This window comes from Rhipicephalus sanguineus, chromosome 2, assembly GCF_013339695.2.
Source record: "Rhipicephalus sanguineus isolate Rsan-2018 chromosome 2, BIME_Rsan_1.4, whole genome shotgun sequence".
NCBI classification, from domain to species: Eukaryota; Metazoa; Arthropoda; class Arachnida; order Ixodida; family Ixodidae; genus Rhipicephalus; species Rhipicephalus sanguineus.
This window is the reverse complement of record NC_051177.1, coordinates 9,242,094-9,263,953: the sequence shown is the minus strand read 5'-3', so window position 1 is coordinate 9,263,953 and position 21,860 is coordinate 9,242,094. Positions and strand designations below refer to the sequence as shown.

Sequence of the window (21,860 nt, the reverse complement as noted above, 5' to 3'; positions counted from 1 at the left end):
CTTGTAAAAACTGACTCTAACGATGACCTTGAAGAGATAGCTAAGCGCATTCTTCAGTCTTTTAAATCCACAGCAACTAAGTTGAATTTTACTTTTGAATTGCCTGACAATGCATCTCTGCAGTTCTTAGATTTAAAGTTGTTTTTTAAGGACAGCAAACACTTGTGCTGGTCGTACTCGCCACGCACGAACAAGGCCCTATTGCCTTTCGATTCCTCGCACTCGAAGCTTGTGAAGAGGGGCATGGCGGCGTCGTGCTTAAGGTCTTCTTTGACCAAGTCATGTCACCACTATGTCAATGATAGTTTCTGTACACAAGTGAGTCGTCTCCGAATTGCAGGTTTCCCGCAGACGCTGCTTCAGGCTGTAGCAGAATCACTTTTAAGGGTCATTTGCCACCGTACCACTGCAGCTGACGGAAATGCAGAAGTAAATGAAGGAAAAGAATCGGAGAAGAATGAAAGGCGCAAGTTTGAAGTGATGCCGTACATACACAAGGTGTCGCACGGCATTAAAAAGGTGGCGAGAAGATACGGGGTCGATATGGTTTTTTCAGCGCCTTGCAAGTTGTCGCGTTTGTGTGCCATGTCCAACGCGAGCAAAGTGAACAATAGAGGATGTGATGTTAAGCACAGACGTGCGTATGTACCCTGTACATCTGAAGTGGTCTACGAATTCCCCCTGACCTGTGGAATGGTTTATGTGGGGCAGACCGGAAGGTGTATTAACAAGCGTTTGATGGAGCATGCTAATTCATTAGGAGACGGCAGTGGGAAGCACCTACCAGTTCATTGTGGCGCATGTGCGCAGGGATGCAAGCCCATCTTCAGTAGCACCAAGGTGATAGGGCGAGCCAGAAGCCAAAGAGCAAGAGAAATCTTGGAGGCATCTCGGATAGCTAGACACGGGCCTGATAAGTGCGTCAGCGACACATCCGTGTATCTTTCCAGAAAAGAGCGTGATTTCCTTTGTAGTAGATAGGAGTCTTGGGGGTGGTGAAACCTGTCACGTGGTCATGAATGTCATTGCGCACGCGCTTAGTTTGTTTCATAAGGGTGGTGTATGTTTCAATAAACCAGTTGTTAGTCTGCGATCGTCCTGTCCACTTCGTTTCTGGTGTCTCGTCCTTAGCGCAGTTAGAAATTTTTTCAATCATTACATTGATAACGTGAAAATCCTGTCGCGTACGTCGTCAAACCCTTTCCACTGGACACGTGTGGCACATACCCGTTTACCACAGGCCGCGGTTTACGGGTATGCGCCACAGGTGACTGACAGTTTATATCTACCCAGGAACGGCGAGAACAGACATTAGACAGTTATAGTTTAGCGGGTTTAACGGAATAGCGGGCTTACCGGAATAGCGGGATCGAAGTGCGCATGCGCAGTACCGTAAACGACCCGTAGCGTTTACCTTACGCACGCTAGATTTAGCGTTAGCGTGTTTGCGTGGTTAACGTAGTGCACGTAAAACATGGCGGCGGTTTTGGACGCCCGCTTCGAACTGAATTTAGCGTTGATGTGGACGGATCCACTTCTTTCGTAGCAAACGACTGTGCGAAATGGCTTCGCTTGCCTTCAGGTAGCTTCGACGACACGGTATTGCGGATAACTTGGCGTAGTTTTTGAGATCGCTTCCCATTTCGAACGTCCCTGGGCCTATCTAGAAGATCGGTGTAAACAAGTCTGCAACATGAAAATTTTCGCTTTTGGTGCTTAGTTCATATTTATTTACTTTTATTTTCACCAAAAAGAGGAGTAATATTGCTGCGTGCGGGGACACAGCCGAGCATTCTCGGTTTTGTTCTTTTCACTTTTTTTTAATGCATTCAGCCTTCGCTAGGTGGCGCCACCGTCCCGGCTTGGGCACGTAAACGCTATCCCGCTGAACTAAAACACTCTTTCCGCAACCAACGTTTGCGGCACGGTAACGCTATTCCCTTAACCCCCGCTATCACGCTAACGCTAAACTATAACTGTCTATTGGTAGCTTAAATGCGAGAGCGTTAAGAGAAACCAACATCGGCAGCGTTGACCGGACGAATGGAAAGAATGAAAATTAGGATCCCAGCAGGAATAGAACCCAAGCATTCTGCGTGGCAGTCAGGTATTCTACCACAGAGCCACGCCAGGTCTATAAACTGGTTTGGAAAAACAGCCTACGCAGGCGTAATATCGATGCAACGCGTCAATTGTAGTTGTGGTGCTTGCTATCTAATTTTACAGAAAAGCAATAAACAATACGTGATACTCCTACGATGTGTACTCCTACGATACAGGCATCATATCAGATTAAAGTCTGTGGCTCCAGTGCTGGCTCCGCTTTTGTAGCAGTATAATATACATTACATTTGTATTCCTATGATTCCGCAAGCTATATTGAAGCATTGCTCGACCCCGGACGAATACATGAATGAAAGTTACGTATGATATCCACATCACCACACCGTAAAGTGCACTTTGTCCGCCAGAACGACGCAGTGTCCTCTTCATTTCTTACGAGGCTGGGCGATGGCCTCATGCTAACCGAGGATGATGCCAGATTGATTGACAGCCGCTTTGTAGACTAAACTACGTAGGCCACGTACGCCCAGGTAGTGTACGAATACGACAAGCTCCATCCACTGAGTTGGTCTACGTAGCACTATCCTGGCCTGCAAGCCTCGACGGCCTATACCTAACCTACGCGAAGGGTGACTTCGGGTTCCGAGATGTCGCCAGCTCTATCGACAGACAATTTGTCGACAAAATGACCGACGCATCATACATCACTACACGTGGACCCCTCGTCACCGCGATTACGACCGGATCCTATAACAAGTCATAACCAGCTGCTGGTGCTCACTGATCACGGAGATGATGACCTTGTTCAAGAACTGTCAAGAAATTGTTCCACACATGCATATGGGCTCGTGAAACGTGCGTGCGTTATCCATCAGAAGGGACAAGTATAAGCACTATATATCAGCTTACCGCTTCTGGTGTTGGTAATACCCACTTTGCCGTTGGCAGTGTTACCGAACCGTAAACAACTGGTTATATAACACATATGCGGCTCTTGAACGTATATATGTGCGTATGAAATTTATACAGATCTATAGCGTCATTTTGTAACTTGTCGCTCAGTAAAAAAAATTACGCCCCAGTCACCTTCCCGCCGCATGCTACGCATAACACCGACTCCCACGGTACGTGGGATCTGCCGAATTTTTTCCGTAACAATATCGACAGATTCCGCGTTCGTTCTCTTTCGTCCTCGTTCGCACTATCGGTTACGCCGCCGACGCCAACGGCGATGCCGCTCAACGCAGGAACGGACGCCTAAGAGCTGCGCTCTAATTGTCTTGAACCCTGTAGTGAATGGTTTTGAGAACACAAAAATGATACTGAGAATACAAAGCAATCCCGACACAGTCAGTCAGTGAACGCTTTCGCACAAACTTACTCGCCAATAAAAAAACGGGTGATTTCTTGGTTGCCTACATATTGGTACCCTTCGACATGCCTGCTGGTCGATTCCACGAAAGATCGAAAAAGGGTGTATATTTGATGTTTCCGATTTTCCTGATAATTTTGTATGTTGTGCACATATGATTGCACAGCACGAAATCGCAGTTCGTTTTCAAATAAAAATTTTTTTCAACACAGCAAAATTCGACAAGTGTCGCCGGTTGACGACGACCATTTTACGAAGAATGCGTTTTCGTAAATTCGGAACCATGCTGGCAGCTACTCAAGCTATATATTACAAATATCTTTCTTTTTAGCGGAAGTAGAAGTAAAGAGGAAATAGCTCTTATCATTTCATAGAATTCTGAGTAAATTATGTATTTTTAAAAATTCACGAAAAACGCTGCGTTTTTGAAAATCAGTCAAATTTTGGACGCTATGGCTACTTCTGTGAACATCTTAGCTTGTTCATATTTGCAGTATGAATAGGCCTTTATGTGAATAATGAACCTCTGCATTTGTATTTCTCTAATAATTTTCAAAGTAGTAAATTTTCATGCTCGAAACACCAAAAAGAGAAAAGTGCTCCTCCATTCAAAAATCTATAATAAAAAAAACCCAATCTCAATTTTGTTCAAAGTCCCCCAAAATGTTCTCAAAGGACTGCAGAATGATATTATGAAAAAACATGTTGCATCATTTTTATTACAACAAAAGCAGAAAATGTCAAACATTGTGTTTCCAGAGCGTGGTGGCTACTGCGCAAAGGACATCTCTAGTAACAAGAAAATACAGTAACACGTCTTTTTTCTTTTCTGAGCTTCGCTAAACAACAGTAATGATCTATGGTCGGAAATTGGGAACTGTTTTGTAAAGAAAAAGACCGTTCCAATTAAATGCATTCGCGTGGTTTGCGACTTCACGCCAGTGTTAGACATCCCTCAGTCCACAGTATGCACTTTCAGCTGTAGCCTCCTTTTCTTTCATCTATTTCAGTTGAGTATAATTCATATCTTGAGTGCTAAAGAACGTATTCCCTCCATGCGTCTCTTATGATGATGTGCTGTGCCAGAATTGAGAGATTGGTATAAAAGCCAAGGTCTCTTCAGGAATGGAAATGAATTTCTGGAGAGCGGTCGCCAAGAGGTGTGGTTTTTGTTGGCCCAAATGTGTACGTTGTCAAACCTTATGTGATCAATGCAGAGTTTAAAAAGAATCGATTACGTGAAGATTGGTGGCAGCAGTTCTGGCCACGGACAAAACACGTTTTGTTTGCATTGCATCTGCTTTGTTTTGCATATCCTTCTTTCTCTTGAAGGAGTGCTGGCAGATCTGGTTTCCCTCTTGAATTGAGCGCGCATCCTGCTTCATGACCCTCCGCAAAAGAGTCTCGATCCGATATCTTCTACGTAACGAAAATTCTACTGCAGCGGAATTTTCTTTTTGTGCACCATGACGCAGTCCGTACAAAATCTCGGCCATGGCTATAACGCCTGCCCATAGCCACCTTCAGAGCGTAGGATAGTGATCGCATCAAAGTGAAGCACAATTTGGATGCTTAACTTCTATCTCAGGTGGTGTTTGGCTGACTGGCACAGCCGTACTCGTTGCTGTCGTCTGCTCAGGCGGGCGTCCATCGCGCCGCCCTTTGCACCTGTCCGCCTAACGCATGCTACTCCGTTTACACGAGTGCTTGTAGCGCGGGCCACACGATCCGCACGGTGCGGATCCAGAGACCGTGCGGGAGAGCGATGAGCGGTGAAAAATGTATCGTGTAACCAACGCAATCGACAACCCACCTTTTTCTCGTGCATAGCGACAAAGCCTGGCAAACAATGTGTGTCTGCTGTGCTTAGGTTGCACTGCGGTACTCGCCGTTCACCACTGCCGCCATTTGCGATTTCTCACATTCTTACAATGCATGATCGACTCAGCTACACATATTTCGCGTTTAGCTTCGTTACTTTTATATAAGCGCATTTACTAAAAAAAAATTATCCAGAGGAATGAAAATGTCCGTGCTGCCCGTCGACGAGGAATGTAAGTGGTGCCGCAAATGCATTTAATTGGAACGATCTTTTTTTTTCTTTACAAAACAGTTCCCACTTTCCAACAATAGATCATTACTGCTGTTTAGCGAAGCTCAGAGAAGAAAAAAGACGTATTACTGTATTTTCTTGTTACTAGAGATGTCCTTTACGCAGTGGCCACCACGCTCTGGAAACACAATATTTGACATTTTCTGCTTTTGTTCTAATAAAAATGATGCAACATGTTTTTTCATAATATCATTCTGCAGTCCTGTGAGAACATTTTGGGGGACTTTGAACAAAATTGAGATTGGGTTTTTTTTATTATAGATTTTTGAATGGAGGAGCACTTTTCTCTTTTTGGTGTTTCGAGCATGAAAATTTACTACTTTGAAAATTATTAGAGAAATACAAATGCAGAGGTTCATTATTCACATAAAGGCCTATTCATACTGCAAATATGAACAAGCTAAGATGTTCACAGAAGTAGCCATAGCGTCCCAAATTTGACTGATTTTCAAAAACGCAGCGTTTTTCGTGAATTTTTAAAAATACATAATTTACTCAGAATTCCATGAAATGATAAGAGCTATTTCCTCTTTACTTCTACTTCCGCTAAAAAGAAAGATATTTGTAATATATAGCTTGAGTAGCTGCCAGCATGGTTCCGAAGTTACGAAAACGCATTCTTCGTAAAATGGTCGTCGTCAACCGGCGACACTTGTCGAATTTTGCTGTGTTGAAAAAAATTTTTATTTGAAAACGAACTGCGATTTCGTGCTGTGCAATCATATGTGCACAACATACAAAATTATCAGGAAAATCGGAAACATCAAATATACACCCTTTTTCGATCTTTCGTGGAATCGACCTTCTGCTTATAAAAGTGCCCAGAAAAGATTGTACGCAGTTTTGATTTATCAGTAAAGGGTTTTACTAAAAGTTCGGCCACCAATGAGCAACTGCATTACTCGTCCAGATTCATAACCGCAGCTTCGCACAAGGTGTAGTGATAGCGAATGGTATTTGCTACCATCTCAGAATTACTTTCGGCCATCTTGAATTGAACTCACTGGCATATAATTAAAGCTTCCCGTGATAGCGTTAACCTACTCTCTCCTGTGTGGCGCATGTTTTAACAAAGTAAAGCCTAACCCCACGCATTGCGTGAATCGATTTAACGCGACGCAGTCAACGAGTCAACGAAAAAGGTCGCCTACGCGACCTTTTTCGCTTCGAGCCAAGAGTTACGGGGTGGATCGATGTCTTTGTGTAAATTGAAAAATAAATCTAGGGTCTTCCACTTACAGATCATTATGATATCGCGGGCACCTAGGAGACTAAAGTTACATTCAATTCTTTAATTTGGAAGTTGTATTCCTCTCTCTCTCTCTCTCTCTCTCTATATATATATATATATATATATATAGCATCGGACGCGTTATTCGAAGGTCGCAGGTTCGGTCCCTGCCCGCGGCAAGCTATCTTTTCGTCCACTTTTCTTTCTTCACAATTACCTTACATTTATTACTAAAAACATCCCTATACTTTCCTTGGCGTTATTGTCTGTTAGTTCCCATTAATATTGTGTATAGCAAAGAAAAGGAGCCCTTGAAATTAACACTTCTTTCCTTTATATATATATATATATATATATATATATATATATATATATATATATATATATATATATATATAGATAGATAGATAGATAGATAGATAGATAGATAGATAGATAGATAGATAGATAGATAGATAGATAGAAAGAGAGAGAGAGAGAAATGTGGAAGAGCAAGCCGGGCCCCCGCCTCCTCCGGTAAAATGAAAACTCTCCGCCTGTGCTGTGAAGTACTCTTCTCTCATAGTCATTTCTTTCAAAAACATGTCACAGTCTAGGAAAGCTTCCTGCAGTTAATGCTTGTTTGTGGGCTAGTTGGTTTTGAAGCACAGCGACATGATAAACGGCGCGAAATGGCACAGAAAGAAGGAGACAGACATGTGCACTGACTCGCAAATGATTTCATTTTCAGAATAAATGCGCATACTTGTATCTAGCGAACGCCAAGGCTCCAACCGCTACTATGCGTTTCATAAGCAGTGTACTATACAGCGCGAAAGCTGGAAGGCAGTGCATCGCGTCATAAGAAAAAGATGACAAAGGACTCTTGGGTGAACGCGCGGTATAGGCCTAGTGCGCTGCAGCTTTGAACCTAGAGTTACTGTATATGCTACCTACAGTAACTCTATTTGAACCGAACAGGCAGCGCCACCGGACGGCCGCGGTGGAAAACTTGGGATTGTCGTTTGTTGCTCCCGTGCCCGCAGTCACGGTAGAAACGCATGGCTCCTCGCCGAAAGGACGTAAAAACGTCGCAGTAGTCCGGTACTTTTTCGTACTTCTGCGTGCATGGCTGGCACAACAGCTGTAGGAACACCGTTCGGAAGCAACTAGCTTTAAAATTCTGCGGGTTACCTCATAAGTCGGACGAAAATGAAAGACAACTCTACCGCATCTGTGCGGGGCTGCGTAAGCAACGCCTCGAATTCCGTCCATATAGGGGGTATGCACTGTACCTTGATCCGCGAGGTGGCGATAGCATCGCCGGGCAGCGACGCCATTTTGGCGGTCCGGCCGGTCCGGCCGTTCGTGAGCGCAGTAGCAGGTAGCAGTACCGGCAGTATCGGTATGGTGGCTAGTATCGGGCTACGTTCTGTATGCGTTCTGCTTAGCCCACGCACAGCAGTGTCTCGTGCGCGGTGCGTATTTATTACATGAAAATCTTTGAACGAATTTATTTGTGTGTGCGGAGAGACGGTACGTGGCGTGGTTGCACGTCAGCCAGCTGCGACAATGGTGAACTGCGCCGTGTTTGGTTGTAACAACCACACGAAAAAGAAGCCTGTGGATCAGTATGCTGCCTCGGTTGGTTTTTTTTTTTTTCATACCAAAGGCCAGCTTTGCAGGTGCAGTGAGCAGCTTGTACCTCACCGTCTTCTTTGATGAGAAGCCACGGCGTAAGGAGCTTTTCATTAAATGACTGTGAATGACGAACCTGCGAGTACAAACAGACAACCTCAGTGATGTGACCTAAACATTTGAAATAAATTAGAAAGCTATCGTAGCTGCAAAGTTGGAACACTAAGAAATGTCTGAATAAAGCAACGTCAACGCTGACTTGCACGACGTAAGTGATCGACGCAATGCGGCTTCTTAAAGTCTGGCGATCGCGTTTAACGAGGAATGGAGTTAGATCATACTTAATCCTTCAGAAAGCTGCGCGTCGCCCTAGCTAGAACTGTCGCTCAACGCTTGCGATAACTCAGCTACACACGAGCAAGGCAATCAGCGGTTGTTGAAATGCGAAAACCATTTAGAAACAGCCACTGGCAAGTGCTGTAATCCCTTCCTGCCCTGACGTCCCGTTACCGTGTTTACGGGTTTCACACGGCGCTAGCACGACAGAACAAACGCGATTATAAATAAACGGGGAAGTCGGCTTACTTTTCTGACAACAGCGATTGTGCTGTACGGCAGAACTTTGACGCCTGTACTAAAAAGCTGCGATAAATCGGCTACACATTAGCACCGCACGCAGCGGTTGTTGAGAAGCAAAAACCATTTGAAAACAGCACTGCAGCAATTGCTGTGATCGCTTTTCTGCCATTACATCCCGTTACTGGGTTTACAGTATCGGCAGAGCGCTCGCACGGCACAATAAACGCGATTACAAGTGGACGAGGGAAGTCTGTTTACCTTTCCAACTGCAACTATCCTGCTGTCTTGGAGAACCTTGACACCCGGCTGCTGCACCCGTCCGCTCGTGAGATAGTTGTGACCGTGCATGGATTTATAAGCTTTCAGTTGCTCACGCGACACAAAACTTGTCTCGCGAACAAGGTAGTCCTTCATGTCGGTGAAGTCGACAGGCGGCAGCATGCAGTGCAACATCGGGTTGAAGTTCAGCGTCTTCGAGTGGGTCTGCGCCGCCGCACAGACGCACTTTCGCCAGGTAGCGCAATCGCGCAGGTTTATCTAACCCACGTGCGTGTGCGCTTAAGTCCATTGCAGTCCACAGATGCACCATAAAAAGCGAAAAAAACAGATAGTTCCACAGTGCCACCATGAGCGCCGCGAACCACCGAGACCGCCAAAATGGCGGCATCCTGGAACGACGCTAGCGCTCCTTGCGGATGACGTCAGGTGCATACCCCCACTCTCATGCATTTTTTTTTCGCCTTTTATTATTTATTTTAAATGTATACACAAGCTTACAAGGTCACAAAGAAATAGGAAGATAGCAGGCTAACAACGGCCACCTAGAGGGGCAATGTGCCTGTCTGCGTCTTCTGCTCTCACGCGTGATTTCTTGCCAGCCAGAGCGGCGAGCAGGGGTAGCCAGTGCGGAATCAGACACAAATTTGCCGCGTCCTCTTCGTAGGGAACAAAAACAGTTCGGTATGGCTCAGCACACGTAGAGCACTGAAAAATCAAAAGCTCACCTCCACTCGTACGTCGTAGTCCACGGTTTTCGATTGCACTCTGCATTTCCCAATAATGTCGGAAGATTCCATCGCGCACATCAATTCTTCTTTCAGACCGCACACTGACCACTCGCGTGTAACTTCGTACCAAGCGACCAAGAACTCCTCTTGAAACGCACGTTATTGCAATTTCAATCCTACGGAAACCGCAGAACAACACACGATCGCCGCTCCTTGTCCTCATGTTCACGCGCGGGCTGGCGGCGATGCGCTTCCTTAGCAGACGACAACCAGTGACGAGCTGATGGGCGCTGTTACAAAAGGGGTAGCGTGGCCCATCGCTACCGCCACCTTTAGGTTCCGATGTCGTCCCTCAGGCTCGCTGCTGGGAATACGCGTCGTTGCATCCCTCCTCTGGAACCGCTGTTGGGACTCGGGTTGCGTGGCCGGTGCGAACACGGGTGTGTATCGTGCTCGGAGTAGTCAGTAAGGGCAAGGTGAAGAAGGAAAAGATTTTATATACAGACTATTTACATATTTTCGCTCTCAGGCAACATGACTGCCAGCCCGACTACGTCGGCTGGTTCGACTCCGTTCTCCTTCTCCGATCCCCGACGGACCGGCACGGCCTTAAATCGTCTAGCCGTCCATTGTCCTGTTGACCGTCCGCCGGTCGCAGGTGTTGGCTCCTATTCAAGTTCTCCAAATTGCGGCGCGCTGCCAGAAGTCTCAATTGCGACGCGCTGCCAGAAGCCGCACGCAGGTGATGGCTCCTATTCATGTTCTCCAAATTGCTACGCGCTGCCAGAAGCCGCACGCAGGTGTTGGCTCCTATTCAGGTTCTCTAAATTGCGACGCGCTGCCAGAAGCCGCACGCAGGTGTTGGCTCCTATTCAAGTTCTCTAAATTGCGACGCGCTGCCAGAAGCCGCACGCAGGTATTGGCTCCTTTTAGTATGTTGAGCAGCCTTTCCATAGCTGGGTAGCTTGGAAGAACGACTGTCGTCAGTTGACGGGGCCGGCTGGACGAAGACGCCGTTCTCCCGGGATTGCAGACAAAGCATGCAGGGGTTGATCCCTGCTTCGACGTTCGGTCAGGTGCTCTGGCACAACAGCGCTTGCACTGCATTGCAGTCTCACTGTCTGTAAAGTGTGTGTGCGCGTTGTGACTCGTGAGCGTGTTGGTGTGTGTGTGTGTGTGGGGGGGGGGGGGGTAGTCTACGTACTGTTCCCCGCGCGTGGTGCCCAAGAGACAGAAAAGAACTTGCTTCGGGCGCAAGCAGCTGGGTTTGTCGGCTTTTTCTTTTCATTTTTTTGTTGGTAGGGCTCGCAGTTCGGTTTTCAGTAGGGGTGTGCGAATAGTGAAATTTCACCCCGAATCGAATTCGAATCGAATAGTGCCGAATAGTGGCCAAAAATATCGAATATCGAATCGAATATCGAATACATTTACACGGAATGTGTACCGCCAGTTACGGCTAGACAAAGGAAAATCAGGGACGCTACGGCGTGCCGACAGTTTTATTACGCACTTGTTCGAGAGCGGCTTTTCTTTCAGTTTTTATGGGCGCGCAAGCTTGTTGATAGAGGAGCCGCCATTCCAGTCAGCAGCGCCACTCCTAACCTCATCACCGAGGGGGGTACGGTGGCTAGTTTTCTTTCCCCATGGTCGTGCAATACGGCTCATATCAACGTTTCTAACAAGTTCTAGAAACGTTGGCTCATATGAGAAGGGTAATGTGGTTCATCGTCACAGGTGCTCTGGGCCCAAAAATCTTCGCGTGCCCGTTCACAGCACCTGCGTGCCGAAACGATGGAAGTTTCTGAACGAGTGGTTCGGTGCGGCAGTGGCGACTGCCCAGCGTGAACAAATTTTTACATGCAAAGGCAATGACCGAGGGTTTCGCAGGTCAAAGTCAGGACGTTTTACGGCGCTTGCGGCTGACGCGACTAAACTACGCAAGAAGTGCGTGCCTTCCGTTTCGCGAACGAAGTTGTGAAGGGCTTGATAGTTTTCTGGTGTTTTTCTACGTGCGGAAATGACATAATCTCCTTTAAAATCAGCATGCGCTCGCTTTTGAACCAGGATGTCAGTGAAAGTTTTAACGAAAGGCCTACTGCAACGACGTTAGCGTTACTTTTTGCCACCCCACCCTAACCAAGTTGCACCATTGACCTTTGTCGCGTTTTATATATTCGTCCTGTCGAATTATTCGAAACTTCGAATATTAGCTATTCGAAAGGCGAATCGAATTATTCGGTTAGGTACTATTCGATTCGAATTCAAAACTCGAATATTCGCACACCCCTAGTTTTCAGTGAAAAGAATGACTGAGAGGGGTCTCTCTTTCTCGAATGGCTTGAGGCGAATAGGGGACGAAGTTTTGTGGAATGCTTTTTTTAACAAGAGTCGCTGCCTGCTGGTTTTTCGGCTAGCTTTAAACGGCTGTAGTTTGAGAGGTTTTTCAGACAGAAAGAAAAACATAAATACACATAAGTTAGCACAGCGTATTTGCACACGCAGACAGAAAAAAAAAAGAACTACGGTGGCCGTTCTTGGAAAACAGCGGCCGCCGAAACCATAGCCGCCGCCTTGAAACATGCAGACGGGCCCGTAGGCGACAATCCTAACAGTGCGCCGCTAGCCCGATAGAGGGCGAGAGCAGTAGCGCCACCATAAAAATACAGGGACCTTACGCCACCATACCAGCTCACGAGGTCTAGCAAGAAGCAGCATCCCGTCACAAAGGGACTGCAACTTTGAAACAAATTCACATGTAGCTTACGCGCGGAACAGAAGACCGCAGTGTAAATACCACAGGTGAGACAACTACTTACCTTAAAACAGCTAACATCCGAAGGCGTAAGTGCCGCGTCTTCCACGCCGGCCGACAGCGGACATCGGCGCCACCGTCCCAAAAGCCCAAACATTTCGGCGTCATCTCTACGGCGGGCACGGCTTCAGCGCGGCACATGCGCGGCAGCGCAAAACGCGAACATAGACGCCGCCATGTTGCTTGAAAGCAAACAAAAACAAAAAAATACCGGAAGCGCGCTTAGGTCACCTGACCATCTCCAGCCAATAGGTGGATAGCAAAACGGTGCGTCGTCTGCTACAGCACTTCTGTCTGGTTCAAGGAACCTTCAAGGCTCAGCTCTTCGCTGCTTCAAGTTGTGTGCGGTTCAGTGTAATCGGGGAGGAGGCAAGATAACTGGTAACAACCGCGTCGCAGAAAGTACGCGTTTTGTCCCCGATTACACTGAACGGCACACACCTTGAAACAGCGAAGAGCTATATATATATATATATATATATATATATATATATATATATATATATATATATATATATATATATATATATATATATATATATATATATATATATATATATATATATAGGCATCGAACCGGAAGACGTCATTTTCCCAGCCATCCTAGGCATGTCCTAGGGGATATGTTTCGGATATACGCTACCCGGATGGAGTCTGTGATTCTAGTACACTGTAAGTCTGTGAGAAAAGAAACTCTCGTCGCGCTCGTGCCGACACCGACAACACCACACCGGTCGGTGTGGTGTTGTCTTTGGTGTTGTTTTTCTCCATGGACAACTCCGGTCGGGCGAGGCGTTCCAGAAAGCTCCGCCAAGATGTGACGGCGCCACCATCGAAAATCCCTAGAGATTCTCACCTTAGGTACCTAGCCGTCGAACACAAAAGGATTCAACAAGGTTACCAGATAGTGCGAGCCTCAAACCGCCAAACTGGACTCCGAGGTAGCCCAAACATAGCCCAACGGGAAAACTTGAAGTAGCCCAAAAATAGCCAAAATCAGCAAATGTATGCGCTACCCCCCCGCCACCCCTCGCCCCCCTCCCTCTCGACGTTCTTTTTTTTTTTCAACCTGTTCTCCACCACATAATCCTGCAGCAGCGGTTCTTGAGAGTCTTTAGATATGTGCACGATTTCTTATGTCTCGGGGTCGCATTCCGGGTTGTCCCAAATTGTTGGGGTATTTGAAGAACGTCTTTCCACTCTTATCATAACACGTGAAATGTCAGACGGACATCCTCCGATTCAGTAAAATCTGTAAATGCACGCGTATTCAACAAAGCATTTCATAGTAAACACAGGTGTGCATTCTACTTAGATGCACTTCCGCGGCTATCTTGCATTTTGGTCAGGGACTGAGTAAGACGGACCCCTCCACATCTTTCTTATTATCTTTCACTGTTTGGTGGGGGAAGGGGGGGGGGGTGCTTGCTCGGCATTTTACGGTAGTAGAAGTCAAGAAAGTCTAGAGAAAACGTGAGCCATCAACACGGTTTCAAATTGATGACACGTGAAGCCCTTTCTTGGGCTACGTCTCCAGGTGCAGGGACCGTTCAACACACTGGAATGTTTTGATGGCGGGACCTATTAGCGGCATGCGCATGTAAGCCTTGGCGTTCTTTGTATAGAGCTCTTTAACAGAGAGAACAATCACCACCTTTCTTGGCTTCTGCACGGGAGTACAAAAGCTGACGTCGCGCCTCGGTACTGCATTTTTGGGGGCTCAGGCATGCACAGGGGCTTATGGCGGCGGCCAGGGGGCCTTCGCGATGACAAGGTGCATTGGAGTTACTAGAGTTTTAGTGGCGGGGAACCACAGATGCTCGCGTACGCACGCTCCTGCTTTCCTTTGTATTCTCCGTGGGTGCAGCTGCTGGGGGTCCCCGGCACTTGTAAGCAACGTTTATAGAACCAGGTAAGTTGCAAAACTCCCCGCGTCAGCCAACCCGTCGCGCGGCGCCGGGACAGCTTCCGGTTTGGTGGCGCTGGTGGCGCAACAAGCTTCCGCTAGCAGACGAAAACGCGGAGTCTGCGTGGCAAGACGCCGGGGCAGCCGTTTAGAAAGACCTTGGTTGTTCACTCACCGACTGTATATTATCGAGATTTGTCGTTGCGCTGCCGCTGCAATGTAAAACTGAGTAATATTTAGCAGCGGTAAGGCAAAGTCAGTAACGCTATGGCTTTAAAGACTGTCCAAGATAACTGACGCTTGATAGCATAGCATACGATCGAGTCAACTATATGGCGCATTCTCGTAGCGTAATTGTTTAGCTAAAGTGGATGCTTGGGCGTGTTGGTATTTATATCTTTTCGTTTTGGACTGTGCAAGTATTGCGTGGTGCTAACGAATACATCTTTGTTGTAAGCCAGCCCTGTTGTTTGTGTAATCCTTTTTCTGGTGCACCGTAGTTTTTCGCGCTATTTTTTTTTCGATAATTCTTCACTTTCACTTTTTTCAAGTGAGGAGTTTTCACTCTGTACCGCGGCTGTCGTTACTTGTAATTATTGAGTGGTAAAATCGCCGTGTGTGTACTGCATGCCACAATTTCAGTCCTGCTACAGAAAGAAAAATTGTATTTATATTTCGCACGCAACGCAAAGAAACAATTTTTCAGATATTGCATGTATGGTGGGATGCACACAAACGGCACAACTTATTTAGAGTCTCAGGCAATAAATCTTATCAAGACAGCTCTAATTAACTGTAAAAAATTATTTACAGCACAATTTTTAGAATCACTCAAGGCAAGTTCGGGAATATCTTTGGGCCACAATCTTCGACGAGGCTCCTTTCCGCTGGCGATTTCAACCTTAATTCTTATCGTTGACCATGTGAGTGAAAGTCTTCAGAATATCTTCCTCGTGAAAGTGCATATCACATAAAAGTGATATGTCGGACAGTTTCTTGTTCTTGCGAGGAATGACGCGATCCCACGTCGCTCGCTGGTCAAGGTCACGCGGGGCACAAATAGGTTACCAACCGTCTTGTATTTCTCGGAACTGTCCCGACTTTTCATACAGCGTTGCGAGCCGTCCTTGTTGGGACAGTCATATGTCTCGGACTTATTCCGTACCGTCCAGTTAGAACTTTTTATGTGATCCAACGCACGCCAGACAACGCGCGTCACGCTCCTGAACACAAAGTTCTCGCGAATAGCACGCACGAAGCAATGTTGCTGTGGCTAGCGGTGGCTGCGAAGGGCTTCAGTTACGTTGTCTGAACTTCTGTGCGAAACGCGGCAACTTTTACGGGTACATTCTCCAGCAAGAGGAAGTGTTGCGAGCAGCACGTAGCCAGCGGAAGAGGCCGAAACAATAGACCCCCCCCCCCCCCCGTCCCGACTCCCTTCATTGAAGAGTTGGCAACCGTAGGCACAAAAGAAATGTCGTGGTGTCTCGGAACACAACATGTCGGCATGGTGAAGACACGCAGCATATCCGAAGCACAACAGAAAACTCCAGGGTGTTCGCGCAGAAAACAGCCTCCACGTATAGGTGGTATTCACCCCCGAGCAACCCTGTTCTCCCGCAGCATACCCGCACGGCATGCCGGGAAGGCACTGCTTCCAGGTGTTCTGTGCCGCCATATCTGAGGCCGTGCCCCCCATGGTGCCCCCCATGTGTGACTCTGCGCGATACGCGTGTTAAGCCGTTTTTTGCGCCCGCCACCGAAAATCACGGTTAATTGCGCCGTATTTGGGTGCAGCAATCGCACAAAATCGGAGAGTGACACGCGTGAGAACGCAAGAACGGTTAAATTTTATTCGTTGCCGAACGTTATTCGCGGTCAATGTAGCCGTGCTCTGGAGGTCTCGGCGAAGCGTCGTGACGAATGTTTCAGCCGCCTTCGCCGCGCTCCAAAGGCTGTGTGGTAAGCGCCTGAGAGTGGTTTACCTGCGAATAGAAACTCAGTTGAGTTCATATTCTGACAGCTGTGTATAAAAAAGGCGGAAACCCGCGAACGAAACACGAAAAAAAAAATCGCGTTGACACTGTAAATGCATTCAGATTCTGCCGCACTGCACTGGCGAAAACATCTGCGAAAAGCATGACACAGTAAAGTACTCAACGTTAGACTGTCCATATTTACACATGCGCGGTACATTGCGAGCTAAAATGAGATGCACACGCTTTTGTTTTTCTCGCTAAAGTGGACTTCTAGCTGCGAGTTTTGTACACTTGAATCAAAACACAGGTGACTTGCAACCTTGGTCTCGTTAAATAATTTAACGCCCTAGAGATTCATTTTCATCGCGATCGATCAAAGCTGTAGGTGAGTCGAAAGTACCCCGCGTAGCGGTGCTTTTACATGCATTACTTCGCAAGCGCTGTTAACACCGCTGCTTCAACCAGGTTCGTAGAGAATCGCACTGCCATCAAATTGTTTGGTACGCTCACCCTTCGCGCTTACAGCTGAAATTTAGGTTCAACGCTTAAGATTATCTTACCTTTGCGCGCACAACGACGCAGTCGCCGTAACTTTTCAGTGAGGGTTCCTGGACAAACCCACTCTTCCAAAGATTTCTTGGCTTTCAGTTGTTCATGCGTCACAAAACTGGTAGCGTGCACCAAGTACTCCTTGATGTCTGAAAGTTCCACCTTCGGTACGAGTGCAATCTCGAATGAGGCTTAATTCCTTGCTCGTCAGAACAGCTGGTCAGAATGAGTGGGTTAACGCCACCGCTGAGAGCCACTTTGTCCGTGTATCGCTGTATCGCATCGGCGTCCAATTTCTCGGCGTACACGCTCAAGCGAGACGAGTGCTCATCGCCCATGGCTGCAGCAGCTTCACAACCGGTAAATGCAATACTTTTTGAGCCAAATAAATTAAAACAAGAGGAATGTGGAGCAAATACAGCTTGTAGGCAGCGGACGGTGAATGCACCGGTCGGGACGGACGGCCTTCAAAATGGCGGCCACGCGGTTGCCAGCACAGCCGGCGCACTTTCCGCTATCGCTTCCGCCAACCTGACGTCACGTGATGCCGCAACGCCGGCTGAAGAGAGCGGAGTGAGTGAATCCTGTTGCGACAGCAGCGCCACATCTGTCGCTGATGGCGGCGGCGCCGCGCAACATCGCTCAGTTTTGCAACTGACCTGTTCTATAAACGTTGCTTGTAAGGTTGGAGGTACAAACGAACGCAAGAGCGTGCGTGCGCAAGCCACTTGGGGTCCCCGATACTAAAATTATCTACATTTTGTAGCTTTTTGGAATGCTTGCCTCGTCGATAGAAATGTAGCCCAAAAATAGCCAGATAGCCAAAGAGAAAAATTCGACGCCACCTCGAACAAAGAGTAGCCCAATTTGGCTATTAATAGCCCAATCTGGTAACCCTGTTTCTAACGCTCGCGATTCAAAGGGGGAGCGACTAAAAACTACACTATACTAAAAATAGAGAGGCTAGAAGGGTTTGGCTAGTGTCGTGAGCAGACGCTTCTGTCGGCCGCCGCGGTGAAACGTGTTTTTATGACGCCGCTAGGGGCGCTGCGCTCCGGAGACGAGTATGACTACTCCCCTCAATGAAGAGGAGGCAGCCAGTCCCAGTACTGAACAGTCTCCAAGCCAAGAAGAACCACACTGGGCCTTCTCGAGGCTCACAGTGGAACGGGCTTTGAAGCGGGTTAGGGCTCGAACGGCCACTGGTCCTGACGACATACCAGCGCGCATACTGAAGTGCTTGGGAGAGGACTCGAGGGAACAGCTCGCAGAGATCCTCACAGCCATCATTGAAGGCGAGCCCATCCCTAAAGAATGGCATGAAGGCAAGGTGATTCTTATCCCCAAAAGGGGTGGGGATGCGAGAAACATCGCAGACTACAGGCCAATAACGGTCACCAGCGTTATGTATCGCTTGTTCGCGGGGGTGATCAAAGCATGGATGAGTGGCTGGGCGGAGACCAAGGGACTACTGACAGAACTCCAGAATGGCTTCAGACCGGGCAGACGGCTGGAAGACAATCTGTTCGTGGTCACGCAGTGTGCAGAAGTAGCTCGAAAAGAGGGGAGGACACTGTTGTGCTGCTTTTTGGATGTGGAAAAAGCGTACGACAACGTGCCGCATGGTCCTCTCTTCGCATGCCTATCTGACCTTGGACTACCACAAGTGCTCATCTCCACTATACGGCGGATGTACAAGGACAATGTAGTGAGTGTGCAGTTGGGAGCCATAACCACTGGCCCAATTCGTGTAAACAGGGGTCTGAGGCAGGGATGCCCACTGTCGCCATTATTGTACATTCTGTACGCTTCCAGGATAGAGAGGGCCTTGCTGAACTCAAACCTCGGGTTTAGCATGCGATTCAGCACAACTAGTGCCAGCGAGAACTACCACCTGCCTGGTTTGGCATTCGCAGACGATCTGGTTGTTATGGCAGAGAGTAACCAGGATTTGCAGTCCCTCCTCGACATCCCAAGCAACATTTTATCCTTGGCAAAATGTCGGCCTGACGTCGCTGGCCAACTGCACTGTCGTTGGCCCAACCTTGGCACCCGATGTAGGGCCGGTCTCGGGGATTGACATTGGCCTCATGTGGGCCTGCGTCGGCACCCAATGTAGGCCCGTCCACCGTGGCCGACGAGGCCGAGTGCATGCCGCTCGCGGGTTGACTAATGCCCGACCTTACATAAGCGTCGATTTACCGACGGCCGTGGGTCGGTTGCGGACGTTTTTCGCTAGTATTGCTCTGCTTTTTTTTTCTTATTTTTTGTGCGTGTTCTAACAAAACGCATCAATTGTTTTTCTGGTTTGTTGATGCGTGTCGTATTTAATGTGAACGGGCAGTTTATAGAGGCGTTTAACTCTATCTGAATTAATTATGGGCAGAGTGCACATGTAAGACGGAATTAAACGCCTCTAACGGTCTGCACTTGTTAACGTGTTAATACGTAACACACAATAAAAGAAAGACGTGAATATAAGTTTTCTCTCTTTAGATCTTTATTTTGCAATTGTATAGATGCACTAATTTTCCATGCAACATTGTTCGCACGGAGCGTTTGCATCAGCCCTTGTGCAACGCAACCGTACAGTCCATGTGATCACGGCATGATAACGCTGACATATATAAATATAAAGACGGACGGCATTCCTGTTGGATCGGCTCCCTTCTTTCGGCCACTTCTCGTGCTCTTGGCCCTGAACACGTGCGCAGATGCGACGTTTTACCGTCGAGATGTTAGACTTGCATTTTTCTTCTGTCGGGAAAAACTGAAAGAAACAACAATGAATAATACTGTGAGAAAGGTAGACTATTTACTTGACCAGTTGCACAGACATGTCGCGTCTAGAAACTCTATTCGCACAACTAAACAAAATAATTTTGTCGCTGCACAAATAAGAAAAACACTGCACTTACAATAAATGCGAGTGTGCTGAAATTCCGAGAAGTGCTTCAAGCTCCACAGCGCACAAACTAGAGAATATGTGGAGAGAGGATGGATCGAGGTTTTCGTTGTTGGCTATGTCACTGGAAAACAAATGGTACAATAAATAGATTAATGAGAACACAATCTTACCTTCAAAGCAGCCGCGGGCCAGTCACATATTGTGCAGTCGGCATTTACAGCACACCTGCGACCAAATTCAATGTGAAAAGCGATTGCGTGAGACTTTCATAACCAAGCATGCATCTTACCAGAGTTCTTTTCAGTTGGCGAGAGCAGCGCAGCACGCTATTCACACTACAGTCCTTGTTGCAGGGTTCCCTAGAGAAAACGGCAAAATATGTCACGGCTTTACAATAAGATGCCACAAATAAAAAACAAGAAAATCTGACATATTTGCCCGTCAACGAAGTCTTGGGTCCACAGACAAATATAACCGCCGTTCGCCTGAACATTTCTGATCTGCCAGCTAGAAGAGACGACCAGATTGACGCATCAATTGTGCAAATAAAATTTGATTTTGTCGCTAGACAAAACTCACCATGCGATACAGCGAGGAAATAAAATGCCACTTACGAGTTCGCTTCAAATCCTCGGCAATGGGAGAAGGCCGCCTCCAGGATCAAGGCAAACGAAATGCCTCTGAGTGCTTGCCCGTCTCTGTGCAGTGTTTCAGTCAGCACGTCCTCGCTCGAAAGAGCTACAATTTGGCGGGAACTGACGCATGGAGCTTGCTCGGCTTGCTCCCCTCCCCAGCGCTGTGGCAAAGAAAAAAAAGAAAACGCGAGAGGTGCGGGGTCCGGCGCCCCGCTATGGTAGCCCCACTCCCCACTGCACGCCCCGCCTCCCTCTTCGTTCCTCCTTTCAGGCCTTGTCATTCTTTCTGGGAGAGAGATCTCACCACTTTTTTTTTTTTCGGAGGAACGCACGTGTTGCTCATATCAGCTCTTTCGGGTGAGAAAAAAAAGGAGCGGGAAATTTCAACTGAAGCACATGCCTGAACATTTTAGGGCAGCGCTAATGCGTGCAAGAAGCGGATCGAATTTGAATTGAACCGTTTTCGTTGTTAACACAAAATATCGTTGGTACTCTAACATTAAAACAAATTAACATGAAAATCATAAACTGAGCATCAAGTAGAAATTTTAAAACTCTTCAGTGTGTGCGGACTATCGAATTCTGGCTCTGCAAACGGCGTATAGCTTATGACCGTAGAAATTATTGTATTTTTACGCTAATTTCGTGTTTATTTGGGCATAGATGATATTTTGAAATATTCGTATTAACGCATATGGGCTATTCCCGAAGACCGAATCAAGTATGACGATATTCGATTCGATATTCCAAATGTTCAATCTTCGCACACTTCTATATTTAACCATTATATCTGATGTCCCCCCTTTGTCATGCGGCTCGATCAGATCAATCATATATTTATATTCACGACAGTGCTAAAGCGTGAGCACCGTGCTAGCGTTCCAGAAGTGCCGAACTGTCCCACTTGAGCTCATAGACAAGGCGGAGGAGGGGATGATAATTTTCCGTGGACAGTTCAAAATCGTAGATATTTTAATAGAGCCTAGCGCGCTATAGTATCACGATCAAAATTAAATTTCTGCTCGGCACTCGCATTTATTCCCATTTATTGCTGTTGTTCAACTCAAGTGCTTTGCATCTAATGCATG

General features: G+C 47.1%; 1 long non-coding RNA gene across 2 annotated transcripts; it reads right to left on the bottom strand.

Annotated features, from left to right (window-relative positions):
* Positions 1 to 19,629: 19,629 nt before the first annotated feature.
* LOC125757089 (uncharacterized) lies at positions 19,630 to 20,561 on the bottom strand. Of its 2 annotated transcripts, XR_007415041.1 has the most exons (4): positions 20,427 to 20,561; positions 20,308 to 20,362; positions 20,148 to 20,204; positions 19,630 to 19,999 (listed from the first exon to the last, which is right to left on the bottom strand). It is a non-coding gene; the product is annotated as an uncharacterized LOC125757089 (long non-coding RNA). The 2 variants fall into 2 exon arrangements; XR_007415040.1 differs by having other exon boundaries at positions 19,632 to 19,999; positions 20,308 to 20,561.
* Between the last annotated feature and the right edge of the window lie 1,299 nt (positions 20,562 to 21,860).